Source organism: Ursus arctos, unplaced genomic scaffold, assembly GCF_023065955.2.
Source record: "Ursus arctos isolate Adak ecotype North America unplaced genomic scaffold, UrsArc2.0 scaffold_21, whole genome shotgun sequence".
Taxonomy (NCBI): domain Eukaryota; kingdom Metazoa; phylum Chordata; class Mammalia; order Carnivora; family Ursidae; genus Ursus; species Ursus arctos.
Window position 1 is genome coordinate 40,841,731 of NW_026622886.1, and position 17,184 is coordinate 40,858,914.

Here is a 17,184-nt window from a genome sequence, read left to right on the forward strand (position 1 = left end):
GGAAGGTGACGGGCAGGGCACTGACACACTGCCCCCACCTGTTGTTTTCACATCTGTGGGTCAGACACAACCTCAGGGCAAACGCCAGACCAGATTCCATATTCCAAATCCCTACTCACCATCCCTGCCCGCCCTACCCTGCGCTCCTATAATAGCTTCAGACTAGTTCTGCCATTAGTTTCTGGATTGGAATGCTAGTCAGCCTAGCAATCTCATGCTTCAGTTTGCCTTACTGTAAGATCTAGGAATTTGAAACAAATGCCCTATGATTGACTGCTGAACAAAGGCTCTTTTAACCTAGCGCATGCAGCTTTACCTCTACCAGCAGCTCAAAGGACTCTTGAAAATCACAGACATCATCTTAACTGATCTCTCAATTCCCCAAAAGGTAAATGATAACTAGTATGGAATTTGCCAGCATAAATCCACACCTGAATGAAACAAATGTAATAATTGTTTTTAAGCTCACTTCATTTTTTCTGCTCTTGCACAAAAAGCATGAAAATTTGTTTTTATGACAAATTTTAATTAGCGATCAAGAAGCAAATTATTAAAACAAAACCACATTATTCTTTATTAGTACTACTCTTAAACAGCATTACTTATGAAATATAACCTTTAAATTGGTAAATATATAGAACTTTGATTAAAATACATTCACATCCCTAATTTATAATTTTTCTTTCTTATTTCATGTTTCTCTGTACAGGAAATCCAATGTTGAGTGTAACTTATTTCTCTTAAATTCCAGTTTTATTTCCGACTTGCTGTAAGGCACTGGCTCAAGCTTTTAAGTTCTCTATATTTCAGTTTTCTCTGCTATAAAATTGCAAGTACAGAGTACTTGTCTGGCTTGCAAGGAAGCTTGGGAAATTCTGGCTCTAGGAGTACGATACTTTAAAAGTACAAAGTATCATTATATTTATGAGTATAACTTGCTTGACAGTTTCATTGTACTATAATATAGGAAATACGTATTTGAAAATAATGAGAACACAGAAATTGTACAGGTTCAGGAATGGGTATTCCGAGATCCACCAAGAGTCAGAATGTCTTTAAAAATACTACGACCCTTCAAGTGCCAAGATAAAACTCAAATCCAGCCCCTTTGTGTCTTACAGTAAGAGAGCGAAGATTTTGAGAATGGTATATGTTTATTCTCAATATTAATATGTATTAACATATATAATACATAATGGTACATATTATACAATAAATCATATATAACAATACATGTAATATATAGTCATATATATTATTATCCACTTATGTTTTTAGTACTATTATCCTATTTCCTTTATTTATCCCTTATGGCAATTAGATGAGGAGTATAAAATATCAGAAGTGACCAGTGGTCACAAGGCTTCATGAAAGAATGAAGAAGCATGGCAAAAAAATGAAGGGGAGGATGTGCAGGAGTGGGGATAGAAATCAAGGGATGGAGAGAGAGAGAGAGGGACCCTCTTAAGAGACTTCCTATGGTAGTTTGTCCACTCCTCTTTGTGGCCTTTCTCTGTTCCGCACAGCTCTGTCTGTTTTGTTTTCTTTTTTCCTTGAGCCCAAATCCCAAGAGAGGTATTCCCTAATGTTAAATGAAAAAGAGGTCAAGGTCCAAGTCTTTCAAAAAGATGCTTTTCTAATGAATGCGAACACTCCTCCCCACCCCCACCCCAGCAATCACAGTGCTGTGTGTTTGGCTTTTTCTAAGTCCCTTTTTTTTTAAGACTTAATTTTTTTCAGAGCAGTTTTTGTTCCGCAGCAAAACTGAGCATAAGGTACAAAGATTTCCCATATTCCTTCTGCACCCACACCTGCAGAGCCTACCCCCACCCCTTGTCATCATCCCCCACCAGAGTGGTAAGCTCCTTTCTTTCTTCTTTCTTTCTTTTTTCTTTCTTTCTTTCTTTCTTTCTTTCTTTCTTTCTTTCTTTCTTTCTTTCTTTCTTTCTTTCTCCTTTCCTTTTTTCTCTTTCTTTCTTTCTTTCTCTCTTTCTTTTTTTCTTTCTTTTCTTCTTTCTTTCTTTCTTTCTTTCTTTCTTTCTTTCTTTCTTTCTTTCTTTTTCTTTCTTCCTTCCTTCCTTCCTTTCTTTTCTCTTTCTTTCTTTCTTTCTTTCTCCCTCCCTTTTTCTTTTTCTTTCTTTCTTTCTTTCTTTCTTTCTTTCTTTCTTTCTTCCTTTCTTTTCTTTCTTTCTTTCTTTCTTTCTTTCTTTCTTTCTTTCTTTCTTTCTTTCTTCATATTTTTCCCTGGCTTCTCCCCAAGTAGTCACTTCCTTCCAATTCATCCTGTGTTTTATTCCCTCCCTATTTCCCTTCATTTGTTTTTCTTGAGTTCTCCTACACTTTACTTTGTTTATCTTCTGAGCCATCACATCCTCTATTAGCTGAGGTTATCTCTGGGTGTTGGCTCCTGTCTGGACAATATTCATTTTCTTCTGACCCTACTTTAGAAGGGCATTTCAATTGATTATGTATGTATTTTTTCCCAAAGGGGTGATCACTTAGATTTGCTGAGGTCCCTGCCTGTCCTACACTATTACAGAGTTTCATCAGCTGGAGGCCAGCTGCCAGGAGGCAAGCACATCCTTCTCTTTACCTAAGGATCACCCCACTCCCAGCGGGGACTATCCAGCCCGCCTTGGCCCTCACCTGTTCCTCACCTTTGTTTCTGAAAACTTCTTTCTTGACAACTAGACGTTGCCAGTTGCAAATTTAAGCATGAAACAGAAAAAAGTACCCTGAACTCCATTCCTCCCAGGACATTATCAAGATGAGCTCAACCTTTATCATATGGTAATATTAACGCATGGCTTTTAATTGCAATTCCTACAAATGAGTTCTTCTATAAATCTAAATGAGTTCCTCTATAAATCTGTGTTCATATTCCAGCTGCTGGGGTGGACTTGGAAGCAACTATAGAAGAAATTGTGTGAAGACAAAGTGACATTTGCCTTAGATATCCTTTCTTTAGGGATTGTGTCTTAGTAGCTTTTGGGTGGCATGTAGCCTTACGGGAGTTTCTTTTTCTTCCACTCACCTTTAAAAAACAAACAAACAAAACTACTGTCTTGATTTCAGTCATACACACACCATTTTAAATAAGTGAAGAGAATTTCTGCGGCACCCCTTTTCAAATGGCCCAAGTCAGTGAGAGACTGCCTTTTGTTCCAAGGGTTTAAAGCACTTAAAAGATAGGATCCTGCTCTTAAGGTGAAGAAGAAATGCTAGGATCAGGGAAATTGGGACCTTGAGAAGCTAAATTATTTGTTCCAAGTGAAGGACTGATGGGGAAAGTGGGATTAGATGTTAAGCTGCTGACTTCTGCTAATGCACTGTTGATGTGCTCAAGGCTCAGGTGTGCTTATGAGAAATTATAGCAGGTTCTACAGAAGACAGTGATCAAACTAAAAAGCTCTACACAGCATGGGAAACCATCAACGAAATTAAAAGGCAACCTATGGAATGGCCAACAGGTACATGAAAAGATGCTCAACATTACTAATAATCAGGGAAATGCAAATCAAAATCACAGTGGGATATTACCTCCCAACTGTCAGAATGACGATCATGAAGAAGACAAGAAAAAACAAGTGTTGGCGAGGATATGGAGAAAGGGGAACCCTGATGCACTGCTATTGGGAATGTAAATTCATTGAGCCACCATGGAAAAACAGCATGGAGGTTCCTCAGAAACTTAAAATTATGATCTAACAATTCTACACCTGGGTATATATCCAAAGGAAATGAAAACAGGACATAGAAGAAATATCTGGAAGGTATGGAAGCAACCTGGACAGGACATAGAAGAGATATCTGGAAGATATAAAAACAAGCTGGACAAACAACAGTGCCCATCGCTGGATAAATGGATAAAGAGGACAAGAGAATATCTATATCTATCTAGATACAGATACAGATATCGATACATAGATATAGATATATCTCCTGCCATTTGTGACAATTTGGATGGACCTTGAGGGCACTATGTTAGGTAAGTCAGAGAAACACAAATATTGTATACTATTACTTAAATATAGAATCTAAAGAAAAAAGAGACTCATAGAAACAGAGAGTAGAATGGTGGTTATCAGGGGCTGAGGTGTGGGGGAATTGAGATGTGAAGTGATTGAGATGTATGGTGATTATAGTCAACAGTACTGTACTATATACTTGAAAGTTGCTAAGAGACTAGATCTTAAATGTTCTCACCACAAAAATGATAATTATGTGATGTGATGGAGGCGTTAGCTAATGCTACCATGGTAATCATATTGTAATATATATCAAATCAACACATTGTACACCTTAAACTTATACCATATTATATGTCAGTTATATCTCAATTAAAAAAAAAGAAGACCGAATTTTTTAAATCATAGACTCCTAATATTCCCTCTTAACATAGAGCCCCGTGTAGGCTTGTTTTCCTTCACAACTTTATCACAATTACAATGAAAAGTATATCTGTTGTTGCAAGTGATACGGAATAACTCGCAGCTGACCAGTACTTCTGTCCAGCAAAACGAAAGGTCACCTTAACTGTGGAGATCATCTGTTTGAAGGCCACGGAGAGCTGCTGGGGATGCGAGACTGGAGCGGGAGGCCCCCGAAGAGGACAGCGGACTCCCACAGCCCCTACCCAGAGGACATTCCTCCATTCTGGGTCCTGGCAGAAGCCGAGAATCTGGGGACACAGAAACCAAGAATTTCTAAAAGATACAGGAAGAAGGGGGGTGGCAAACAAACACGAAGCTGGATTTCCCTTCGGGACATTTCCTCAAACAGTGGCACAGGAGGAGCAGAGAGAGGCTAAAGGACAGAAGGAGCTAAACTCTGAAGACCGTCTTGGAAGTTTCCACAGTCTCGCGAGACGAGACTCGAGACGAGACTCGGAGTTCGGGAGCGGCCGAGGGGCGGGGCCAGGGGAGACGCAGGGCTCTCAGCCTGGTGGAGGTTGGACTCGTATCCGGCCCCACACTGTACCGGGAATTGAACTGGGATGGATCGAGACCAACATGCACAAGGTAAGACAATGAAACTTCTCAAAGGAAACAGGAAAAGATCTTCATGACCTTGAGGTAAAAAAAAAAATTTTCCCCCACTTCAAAGATATAATATTCCCATTTTGCTTCAGAAACGTCTCAGCATTCTGAAAGAAATCAAAACCTTTTATATTAAGAGTGAGGAGTGAGGTTATCTTGGGGAGCAGGGGCAGCTGTAACTTGAGGGGGGCATGAATGAAGGGAGGGGGCGCTTTTCCTGGCTGGTCATCACCCAGGTGTGTTCCGTTTATGAAAAGTCATAGAGCTCCATGCTGGCTCTACATGCACTCTTCTGTATTATGTTATGCTTCAAAGAAAACATTTACATGAAAGGAAAGTATTGGCATTCTAAGTATACCAAAAAAAAACCAAAAAATCCCTCCCCAAACAAAAAACAAACAAACCAGAATGTTGCAAATTGTGTGTTTTAAGGTCAGAAGCCTTCTGTACTTTCATGGAAGTGGTGGCTATTCACTTTTCTGACAATGAAGAGTTTTACAGTTTGTCGTCAAACTACTGGATTTAACCAAAAGGAACCAGAACACTTCTCATGCCAGCTGGTATCCCTTTTCCACGGCTAAGAATGTCAGCGAGTGTTATGTCACTGTGTAGAAAAACAAGGCAGCCTGAAGCAGCATCAACAGGTTTGGCCTCATCCCTGAACCCCCTACAGAAGGTGCAACCTCCCACAACACTACAGTGCGAACCAGGGACTGCAAGACGTTGTCTACTTGGTTGTGCTCTTTTTGCAAACTATAGCTATTATACAGTTGATAACAGGATTTCTAATGGATAACACTACCCTACAAATAAATGACAAGTTTTTTATAATTCCAGGAACATTTTAACTGCCCGCTCACACAAATCTCAAGGTCATGGAATGAGGACGACAAAAGAGAGTCTTTTTATTTTAAAAATATTTATTTAGTTAGTTTTTTAAAAAAAGATTTTTTTGAGAGAGAGAGCACAAGTAGGTGAGGGGCAGAGGGAGAAACAGACTTGCCACTGAGCGTCGAGCCCCACGTGGGGCTCCATCCCACGACCCTGAGATCATGACCTCAGCTGAAATCAAGAGTCAGATATTTAACCAACTGAACCACCCAGGCACCCCTATTTATTTATTTTAAGAGAGAGCGAGAGAGCGCACGCACTTGTGCACACAAGGGGAGGAAGGACTGAGGGAGAGGAGAGAGAGAATCTTAAGCAGGTTCCAAACTCAGCACAGAGCCCTACCTGGGGCTCGATCTCACGACGCTGAGATCATGACCTGAGCTGAAATCAAGAGCTGATTGCTTAACTGACTGAGCCACCCAGGCACCCCCAACATATTTAGAAATACAAACAACTTTGATAGATTTTTCTGGGCGCTGGTGACACCCATAAGCCCTTCATGGAAACCACTTGCAATTTCTAGAGCACTTCAAAAACGACAATGTGACCATTTCCGGTTATGGACTCAAACTCAGTGAAAGCAACAGACACCTTCTCAAATAAAAGGTGGGTCACTTGCTGCATTTGTCCTATGTGTATTCACATGGAGGCAGATACATGGTTTTATTAATTTTTCTCCTCCTCATCCTCTCTTTCCCTTTCTCATACTCTTTATCTTCCTCCTCCACTCTTTTTCCTGGGAATGTCAGATGGTCCCTTTATCCCGTTTTCCTTTAGATTATAATTGGCAACATCACTCTCATTCATCTTCAGCTTTGTTGCCTCATTATAAGGTGGCTTCTCACTATCACTCAAATGATTCCACAGGCTTTATTTTTCTATTGCTGTGTCACAAATTACTATAAATTTTGCAGCTTAAACCAGCACCCATTTATTAGCTCACAGTCGTGTAGGTCTGAAGTCCAGAATGTTATGACTGAGTTCCCTGCTCAGGGAATCACAGGGCTGAAATCAAGTTATCAGCCAAGCTGGAGCTTCATCTGCAAGCTCTGAGTAGGCATCACTTCCAGGCTCATTCAAGTGGTTGGCAGAATTCAGTTCCTTGTGGTTGTAGGACTGAAGACCCTGTCGAGACCTGGCAACTGGCCAGGGCCCTCTTTCACCTCTTTAAGGTTTTTGGAATTCCTTTCATGTGGCCTTCAGCATTTTCAAGTCAAATCCCCTTTATTTCTCAAATCTCTGACTTCCTCTTCCACCAGCTGGAGGAAGCTCTCTGCTTAGAAAGGTTTTATTAGTTAAATCATGTCCATCCAGATAATCTCCTGTTTTAAGGCCAGCTCTGCCATAGAACACAATCATAGGACTGAGTGATGTCTCATCACACCTGTAGGTTCCAGGGATTAAGGTGGAATATCTTTATGGAGGCATTTTAGGAATTCTGCAAACCATAACATATTACCAGCTTTTTTGGCCACATCTTCAATGACAATGTGTAGGTGTATGGATTTGATCTTGGACAGAGGTCTAAGTAGAAGAGGAAGAAGCCAGATGAGGTATGAAAACATTTGGGATATTGCGATCTTTCTTCTTGCCTCCCTTAGCTGGTCACTAGCCTTAATTTCCTTTACCATTTCATCAGATTACATTTCTCTTTCCCATACACTGTAGCCCACTTCCCAGAGCACTTGGAAAATTCAAAGTTCACCGGGGTCTCTGGATTTTTCTGTGTATGTCCCTCCCAGCATGTCTTCACAAAGAAAGGCATGAATAGGCATCTTGCCCTTTGGTTTCTTGGGGACACCCTTAGGTATCCTGACTGTACGGTTGGCTATCCAGGCAACAGAGTGCATAACAATTTCCCAGTCTTGCACTAGCTCCCTCCACAAGAACCGCCTCAGGCAAAGATTTCTCAAGACACAAAAAAGCAATAACCAAAGGGAAAAAGTATTGATCAATTGGATTACATTAAAATTAAGAACTTTAGTTCTTCAATACTATTGAGAGCGAAAAGATAAACCATAGACCCGTAGAGGAGAGTTTCAATACATATATCTGTAAAAGGTCTCTTACCATCTGGAATCTCTAAAGCACTCCTTCAAATCACTAAGAAAAAGGAAGAGAACTCAATAGAAAAATGGGCAAATGTCAAAATAGATACTTCACGAGAGAAGATATCCAAACAGAAAATAAACATATGAAAAGGTATTCAACTGCATTTGTCACTAGGGAAACGCAGATTAATATCATAAAGCAGATGCCTCGACATACCCCCCAAAATGGCTAGAGTGAAAGAAGTCGACAATGTAGAGAAGTCAGACCTCTCATAGTCTGTGGACCAGAGTGCAAAGTGTTACTGCTTTGGAAGGCTGTTTGAGAGTGTGTACTAGAGCTGATCACACCCAGACCTTGTACTCAGCAATTTCGCTCCTAAGTATATACATAACAGACATGCATGCATATATTCAACAAATGGCGTACAAGAATGTCAACTGCAGTATTATTTATAATATTCCCGAACTAGAAACAGCCCAAATACCCAACAGTAGAGTAGATACACAAATAAGAGTATATTCATTCATACAGTACAATAATATGCAGGAATGAGAATAAACTACAACTTACATGCAAAAAGAATGAATATCATAAACATAACACTGAGTAAAAAAAAAAACAGTCACAAAAAGAGTACATGGTGTGATAGCTTTTTTATAAAGTTTTAAAACAGGCTAAAGTAATCTGTGGTTTTAGAAGTGGGAATAATATTTACCTGGGCGGGTGTGTGTGTGTGTGTGTGTGTGTGTGTGTGTGTGCTGTGAATGGAAGGGGGCAGAGGGAGATATCTGGGATGCTGGTAAGATTCTCATTCTTGATCTGGATATGAATTGTGTGTATGTGTGTGTTTGTGTGTGTGTTCATTTTGTGAAAATTAATTGAACTGTATGCTTATTATTTCTTCAAAAGTGCATACAGAAATGCACTTTATACTTTAACAAAAAGTTGACATTATGCAAAATGATTTGTGTATTTAATATCTCTCCTGCCGATGAGCACGGGACCATACCTGGTTTGATCACTGCCCTATCAGCAGCCCCTACACAGTGCCTAACACATTGCTTGTTGAGTGGGTGATTAATGAATGTTGAAGAGAGGTTCTTTAATACAGCGATGCTTTTTTCTCCCACCCTCATCAGTGGAGTAACATTTACCTGTGTTTTGCCAAATATCTTTATATATTGATATATATCCTATTGTTTCCTTTGCCCTTCCGGAGGGCAAGGAATTTTGTATTGCTCGTTCACCGTGCCAGGCACCGTTCTGATACCTTTACATGTATAAGTCACTGAATCCTCACAACCACCCATGAGGTACCTCAAACAAGGTAGCAGATGAGGCCACTGAAGTCTAGAAAGGCTTGATAACACAAGTAGAGAATAAAACTGCCTGGTTCAAACACTGAGTATGCGCTGAATCATAACACTGTGAACATAGGCACTTGAAAAATATCTGTAGGAGGAGTCCATAATGGACCTCTCCATAATCCCTTATTTTCCTCCTCCCTGCTTCCCAGTCATAATTACATATGAATAGTCTGGTCTCAGTGGTGGGGCTGGAGGCTAAGGAGCTAAGGTGGGGGGTGGGGGGAAGGGGGGAGGCAAGGGTGCCTTATAACCCAGACTTTCAGATCTGAGAGGGTCTCAGAGACGTCATCATTCCCAAATGAGAGAGGCTCTACATGCAGTAACAGTCACTCCTGGGACTGGAAGGAATCATTCATCCCACTCTCTTTAGTTTGGGTCTCATTCTCTGTAGCATACCTTACAGAAACGTTGCTTATAAATGCTAGAATCTTTTGAAAAAGCAAGATAATTATGTGGCACTTCTTTAAATGCATGTGTTAAAATTACTAATTTTTTTTAAAAACGTAAATGTCTGTGTGGAAAAAATGCAGCACAGTGTTTGTAATTCTGTTTTGGCATTTCCCTTTCGAACATACCAGGAGGATTAAAAAAGAAAAAATGCAAGTGGCGCAGGCACTTGAACTTCGGAGAGACCCTGGCTAGCACCCAAGCAGGGTTCTGTGTGCACAGCAGCATTTTATCTCCTGCCAACCCCGGGTGTAACCACTGCTACACGGGAGAGACAAAAGGGGAGCCCTCAGGCTAATTTCAATCACTGAAACCCACAGAAAACTGAAAGCCTCATTTAGTTTCAACTTTTTACCCTGCAAGCCTTGTTCCTAGGGTGGCTTTTAAATAGCAGCAAAAATGCTTGATTTTACTTTCACTTCCTCCCTTCCCCATCACCAGCTAGGGTGGAGGTTCTCCTGAGGTTTTGCTGACGAAGGCAGACACCACAGCACCTCTCGGTTCAGCTCCCTTCAGTCCTCTGGGAGCCCTGTCCAGAGCGACGGCGACTCTTTACTGACCGTCATGGGGACAGCCCCTCCAAAAGTCGAAGTGGCTTGTCCAGGTCTCAGAACTACTGAATGGCCAAGCACGGATCTCCTGCCCCAGGACGGAGAGAGGAAACCTAATACGGCCCGTGAATGGAGATACGTGCTAGTGCCTTCAAATTGCTTCGCTTATCCGTGCCTCTACCTTCAATTCCACGAAAAATTTAAAAAAAAAAAAAAATTTTTTTTTTAAATTTCAGCTTGGCATTTTTTACCATTTTCACCTACTGGAAAAATTAATCCATTTCAGCTCTTCTTATCGTGCACTTTAAGCCTGTGGAGCTGTCTGTGTGAACCAGGTGAAGGAATTAATTTTCATTTGATGCAGATCAAAAGGGGGAAAACATTCAGCAGAAGATGAAACCATGTTATTTCAAAGGGGGAAAAATGACTATAACACAAAGGAGAAACTATTTCAAATTTGTAAGGAAGAATACTTTTTCACGAGAGAAACTGCCTCACGCTCTTTGTTTGGCTTCACTCAGGGCGTTCCAAGCAGTCGGTCTGTTGGCACCACAGCTGTGAAATATATGCCTTCGAGGAGATTCAGGCCGTTATCACCCCTCCCCCATTCTATAGCCTCCTCACTTCTACTGGGCAGAGTGGGCTTCATTGTGGGCAGTGTCTTGCCATTGGCTCTTACACTGTGCTGTCTAAACTGTTCCATAATTCTATTTTACAGAATAACATTTTCATCTAATAGAAGTTAATATAATCGGGGAAATGGTAACAATCAATATACAGTCACAAAACCACATTGCTATTTTTGAGTAACGATTTATTATATACTAGTATCGAAGCTATCCCAGAAGAATGGGCTGGCTTAAGAGTAAAGCTAACTACAGACTTTATATCAGAAATTTGCATCTGCTAGATTAGGAATCCCAAACCCCTTTTTTTGTGAAGGGCCAGATAGCAAATACCTTAAGCTTTGCTAGCTGTACTGTCTCTATCCTGACTACGCAACTCGGCCATTCTAGGGAAAGCAGCCAGAGGTAATACACAATATATAAATGAATGGATGTGGTTGTGTTTTAACAAAACAGAGGCAGTCAGGTTTGTGACATGGAGCTATAGTCTGCTGACCCCTGACTCAGATGATGGGTATGTTTGCAACTACCATTCAAAGGCTGATCCTAGACAGTAAGATTTAAACATCTGACAGCTTCCTGAAAAGTTGTGTGTGTGTGTGTGTGTGTGTGTGTGTGTGTGTGTGTGTGTAGATGGGGAAGGTTTAAGTTAAAATTAAAATGAATTTTCTCATGAGAAATTTTTTTTTTAAGATTTTATTTATTTATTCGACAGAGATAAAGACAGCCAGCGAGAGAGGGAACACAAGCAGGGGGAGTGGGAGAGGAAGAAGCAGGCTCCCAGCAGAGGAGCCTGATGTGGGGCTCGATCCCATAACGCCGGGATCACGCCCTGAGCTGAAGGCAGACGCTTAACCGCTGTGCCACCCAGGCGCCCCTTCTCATGAGAAAATTTTTAAGAGTAGGTATTTTCCAAGTGTGTGGAAGGACATATCAGTTATTTTCCTACATACTAATAACATGGATATAAAATCAGTTATTGGATGGACAGACTGAATAAACAATACCCAACGAAGCCCTGAGCACCATTGACCTTCAGCCTTCAGCCTTGCCCATCTCCAGAATCTCCCTTTTAGGAATGCTAGCACACAAAGTTAGTGTCACCTGCTTCTGGATTCAGCTCCTCCTTTAATCCTGGTAGCATGGTGCGTTATATGCCTAAGCTCTTATTAAGGCAAAGCATAAGGCTTGTAGAAAGCACAGTATGATTTTTTCATGGCACCTCTCACTTTCCAATTTATGTCCATGGTGATGGTCTTTTCCTTTATTTGAGGTTTTTCCTGAGATTTTGACAGACACTTCCCAATAAGGATTTTATTTAAATTTCAAACAAACAAATGAATTGAAAACATCCTGTGCCAGGTGGCACATTGTGGAGCTTCAGGGGAGAGCAGTGCCATTCCCTTTGCCAGCGAACCTTCCTCCTGAATGGAGCTGCCAGCCTTAGACATAAATGATTGTATTCCAAAATTAGTGCTTGCATATTAACAGAATTTGCTCCCAAATATGCAAGTAAATTGCATATGAATCAAAAGGTAATACATTGCTTTGTATTTAAGTATTCTGTAGGTTGCCCTGCTGACTCTGACTCCCAGGATAACAGGGGCATGTCTGCCTTCTAATTCCTCAGATGACAGGGGCAGAATCTTGGGGTGGAGCAGAGGGGAAGGATTCTGTCTCGAATTCCTTGCCTGTCTTTCCCTGGCTGAACCTAGCTCAAACATCTTTCCTTGTCTCCAATTGGGCTTTTCCAATCGCATAGCAATCATGGAAGATATTTTATACAACTCTTTCACACACTATGCGTGCCTGTGATATTATTTTCATACTTGGCATTGGGCTTTTATTGTCTCTCCTCCTGGAGGTGTTTGTGCAAAGGGAGGTTTGGGGAGGCTTATACTTTGTGTGGTCGATGTCTCCTGGATAAATGAGTGAACGAAGATCTTTGTTTACTCATTCATCAGTTCCATGATGCCTACTGTATATTAGTCATGGTTTCAGTACTGGGGGTAAGCAATAAACAAAACAGGCAAAATTCTTGCCTTCATGGAGCATACATTCTAGTGGAGGGAGTCAGAAAACTAAAATTATATTAATTTAACAAGTGCTTAGTTCTTTGGAGAACAGTAAAATAGGAAAGGAGAAAAAGGAATCCGGGAGGAAGGGGGATTACATTTTAAATATGTAGCCAGGAAGACCTCACTAAGAAGGAGATGTTTGAGTGAAGACCTGAAGGAGGTGAGGGGGAGAGCCAATCGATTTCTGGAGGAAGACATTCCAGGTAGAGAACAGGGCAAAGGGCAAAGGCCTGGCATAATGTGGGCCTATTAGAGGAACAGCCTGAGGCTCTGGGCCTGGACCAGAGTGTGAAGAGGAGAAAAGAGAAGAGGATTAAACCATGAAAAGAATATGTGCATTTACTCTAAATGAAACAGACCAATTCGGGGCGCCTGGGTGGTGCAGTCGTTAAGCGTCTGCCTTCGGCTCAGGGTGTGATCCCAGCGTTCTGGGATGGAGCCCCACATCAGGCTTCTCCACTAGGAGTCTGCTTCTTCCTCTCCCACTTCCCCTGCTTGTGTTCCCTCTCTTGCTGGCTGTCTCTCTCTGTCAAATAAATAAATAAAATCTTTAAAAAAAAAAAAAAAAGATCTTCAGCTCTGTCATTATAAAAAAAAAAAAGAAAGAAAGAAATAGACCAATTCTTTTCTGGCTTTTCAAAAGTCTGAATGTAATCTATTCCATGGCATTTCCACTTCTTTCCCACAGAGTTGATCCCTCTCCCCCCATCTCTGCTTAGTCTTTCATTTTCTGTATTTCATTTCCTTATACTTTAAATGGGAAAAATAACACTTGCCTTTCCTTACAGGGAATGTTGATGGGATCAAATGGCTATCACTATGAGAGCATGAGTTTAGACTGTTCAGTGAGCTGATAACGCAACTCTTTACTCAACAGCTGTTTGTTAAGTGCCTGCTATCAGGAAAGCCAATGAAACCTGTGTAAGAGAGGAGGGAGGAAAGATTGAAGAATTGGAGCAGGCAGGAAGAAGGAAAGAGAACTCAAAAAGGTGGAGAATGAGGAATAAGAAAAGGGAAATAAAGGCGACGGCCCCATGTGTCCAACCACAGGGAAAAGAGGATAGCCTTGGGCGTTGCACTGACATAGTTTTAAATATTAAGATATTGCACTTACTGGCTCTATGATCTTGGGCAAGTCACCACTCTGAGATTGTTTTTCTCTATGTAAAACAGGGACCTGACATGTGCCCCACAGCATGTTGTCAGGACCAAAGGAGATATGCACATAAACACCGAGCACAGCACCAGCACCAAATTACTCAATACATATTTCTCACTTTACTATTATTATTATCCTCATTCCACGAGGACAGGAAAATCAAAGCAGCTCTGCATCTTCTGACAGGCAAGACGAAAGCAGGAAAGATCTCTCATAGAGAAAACTTGTCGTAAGGATCCATTTTAGAAGCAGCTAGCAGTATGATTATGCACCAGAATTCAGTTTATTGTTTGAATTGGAATAAACCTAAAGGGACACCTTTTCAGTAGTTCAGATCCCTAGGAATTTAGTTCATCTGGGAAACGGGATTTATTCTGGAGAATATGTTTCTATAGGACAGAGGATAGAATTCTGGAAAAACTTGGTAATGCTTCCACATTAAAAACAAATATAAGAGACCTTGGATGGCTTGGATAAAGACTGTAATGTATTAGCAGTTCCAGGAAAAGCAGAAGACAGATTTGTAACTGAGCAATACAAAAATGAAATAATGCTATGCCAAGGAAGAAGGGATTGACTTAAGCAGCTGCCAAGTGCTTTTACATTTGGGACAAAGTTTATAGCAGGCAGCAGGAAGAGCCAAGACTTGATATACATGAATCTCATAAAATTATCTGAATATATTCTGTACTGTAGTGGGCATGGGCCACTTTTTTGTCTAGCATTTCTTATAGCAGAAAACTCCCCCTCTTCTATTCCATGTGATTCTTTTGAGTCTATCAATCAAGAAATCCAAAGACCCATGCCACAGGGATGGACTTGTGATCCAGAGTATTCATTCAAAATACCCCATTTCCTGGGCCACAGTAATTGGTCTAGAGGAAGACACATGACCCAAGCATGGCCAATCAGGGTTTTCTGGAGAAATGATATGGATGCTGACAAAGAGTCTCTCCTTTTGAGATTGCTAGCTGTCAGTTCCATATAAGCCTGGAGCTGCCTGGAACTTTGTTATTACCATGTAAGACAAAATGAAGAATAAGCCCAAATCTGGACAAGAAGAATCAAAAGAGAGGGAGGAAGTGACAGCGATATTCCTGTGGCTCTTATTTGTTTGAACCCCTTGACTCAGACATACCTGAATTTGCCACTTTTCAGTTATGTGATCCAACAAGCTACTTTCCGTTTGAATTGGAATTTTTTCAGTTTACAACCAAAAGAGTTACTTAAGAAAAGTTTGAAAGAAATGAGTCTAACTGATAAAGGCAATCTATGGCATCCTAAACAGGAGTACATAATTTAGTCTACCCCAAAAAAGATAAGAAATGTGTTAAGATATTTCAAAAGATGTGGGTAACTGTGTAATTTAGTGTTAAAATGGCCAACGGACACTGTCTGCCAAATCAATCCCAACAAAAGGACAGGAGCTTGGCTCCCACAAGGACATGGCAGATAGAACAGTCCCCGGTGTGTCTTTTTGTGGCTTGGGTAGAATCATCCTAGAAGTTTGTAGCCCTGTGACCTGTGTCCTGGTCTTGAACATCTGATATATAAGTAATTGTATCACAGTCCAAGTCTTTTGACCCAGTAAACTCAACGCACCTGAATGGTAAAACAGCTCCCCTCTGTTGGGATATAATTGTACAAGTACAGGAGGCTTAGAATTAAACATGAGGATCATGGAGTAAGTTAGACCCATAGTATCAATACTGTTTATTAATAGGTTTAGGAATAAAAGTTATAATTTGTGTGTTTAAAGTGTTAGTAATGTTTAAGAACATCTGATGTATTAGAGAAACTAACAAATTTACCTTCGTGATACCTTCTCATTATCTTAAATTGCAAAGTTCTAATATAAACAGTCTTTGAATGTTTTGATTCATTATGTTTTTAAGGGTGAATTTTTAGATTTACAAGTACTTTGATTTTGATTGTTGAGGTGTAAGTCAGCCTTGTCAGGCTTCTAAATTCCTTTATTGACATATAAATGTTTTGAAGCTTAGGAGAATTTAAGTGATGACTTATTAATATGACTAATTGTATAGAGGATTTTAATCTGCTAGAATTAGACTAATCAAATAAGTGGAGGAATTGTTTTAACTTTTATTAAAATTACTTGGTTTACAAGTAAAATCAGAATTGCAAAGTGAATGTAAAGGCCTAAGTAAATTATAGTTTCACATTTACAACTTAAGTTAATTAAGTATTATTTCATTACTCAAATATCTATATTCCTTTCTGTGTACAAAAGCCCTCACTTTCCAAACATTGAAAGAAAAAAAAAATCAACACACATGGTAAGGAAAATCATTACAGATGCAAAAGCCCAAGATGCAACAGTGCTTCATGTAGAGAATGAGAAATGTGTGGCTTGCATGGGGCTTGAGGTCAGGCAAACTGTAAAAATATTCATAATAAACAATAATGAACTAATTGGACCAGCTACCAGGAACTAAAATAAAAGCAAGAATCACCAAATGTTCTTCTATTCATTTATTTATTCTTTCATTCAACAAATGTTTAGTGAATATATACTATACATCGGGCTCTGTTTTAGCTGTTCTAATATATAGATGAAGAAAGAAAAATATGGATTGTAGTTTGGTTGTGAAAGAGGCAAAAAGAGAGTAAAGCAGTTGGAAATGAAGGAGCCATGCCAGCAGCAGATTGCTTTGATAAAGCAAAGCCCCAGTTGTCTTGTCTCAGATTCCTTAGCTTTGCCTGATGTCAGCAAGCAAGGAAAATAAGGAGTGAGAGCATCTCAAGACATCCACAGAAGAAAAAGGAAAAGCAAAATAAGAAGAAAATGGAATAACACATTCACTAATAATAGACTCCAGACACAAAAGAAAAAAGGCTGGAGGGGAAAGTAATAGAGGCTGAGAGAAGTAGGGGAGGCAGCCAGCACAGCCATCAATGGAAAGAAAGGGGGTTGGTGTTCAAATGAAGTCTTACAGGACTAATTAAAATGACA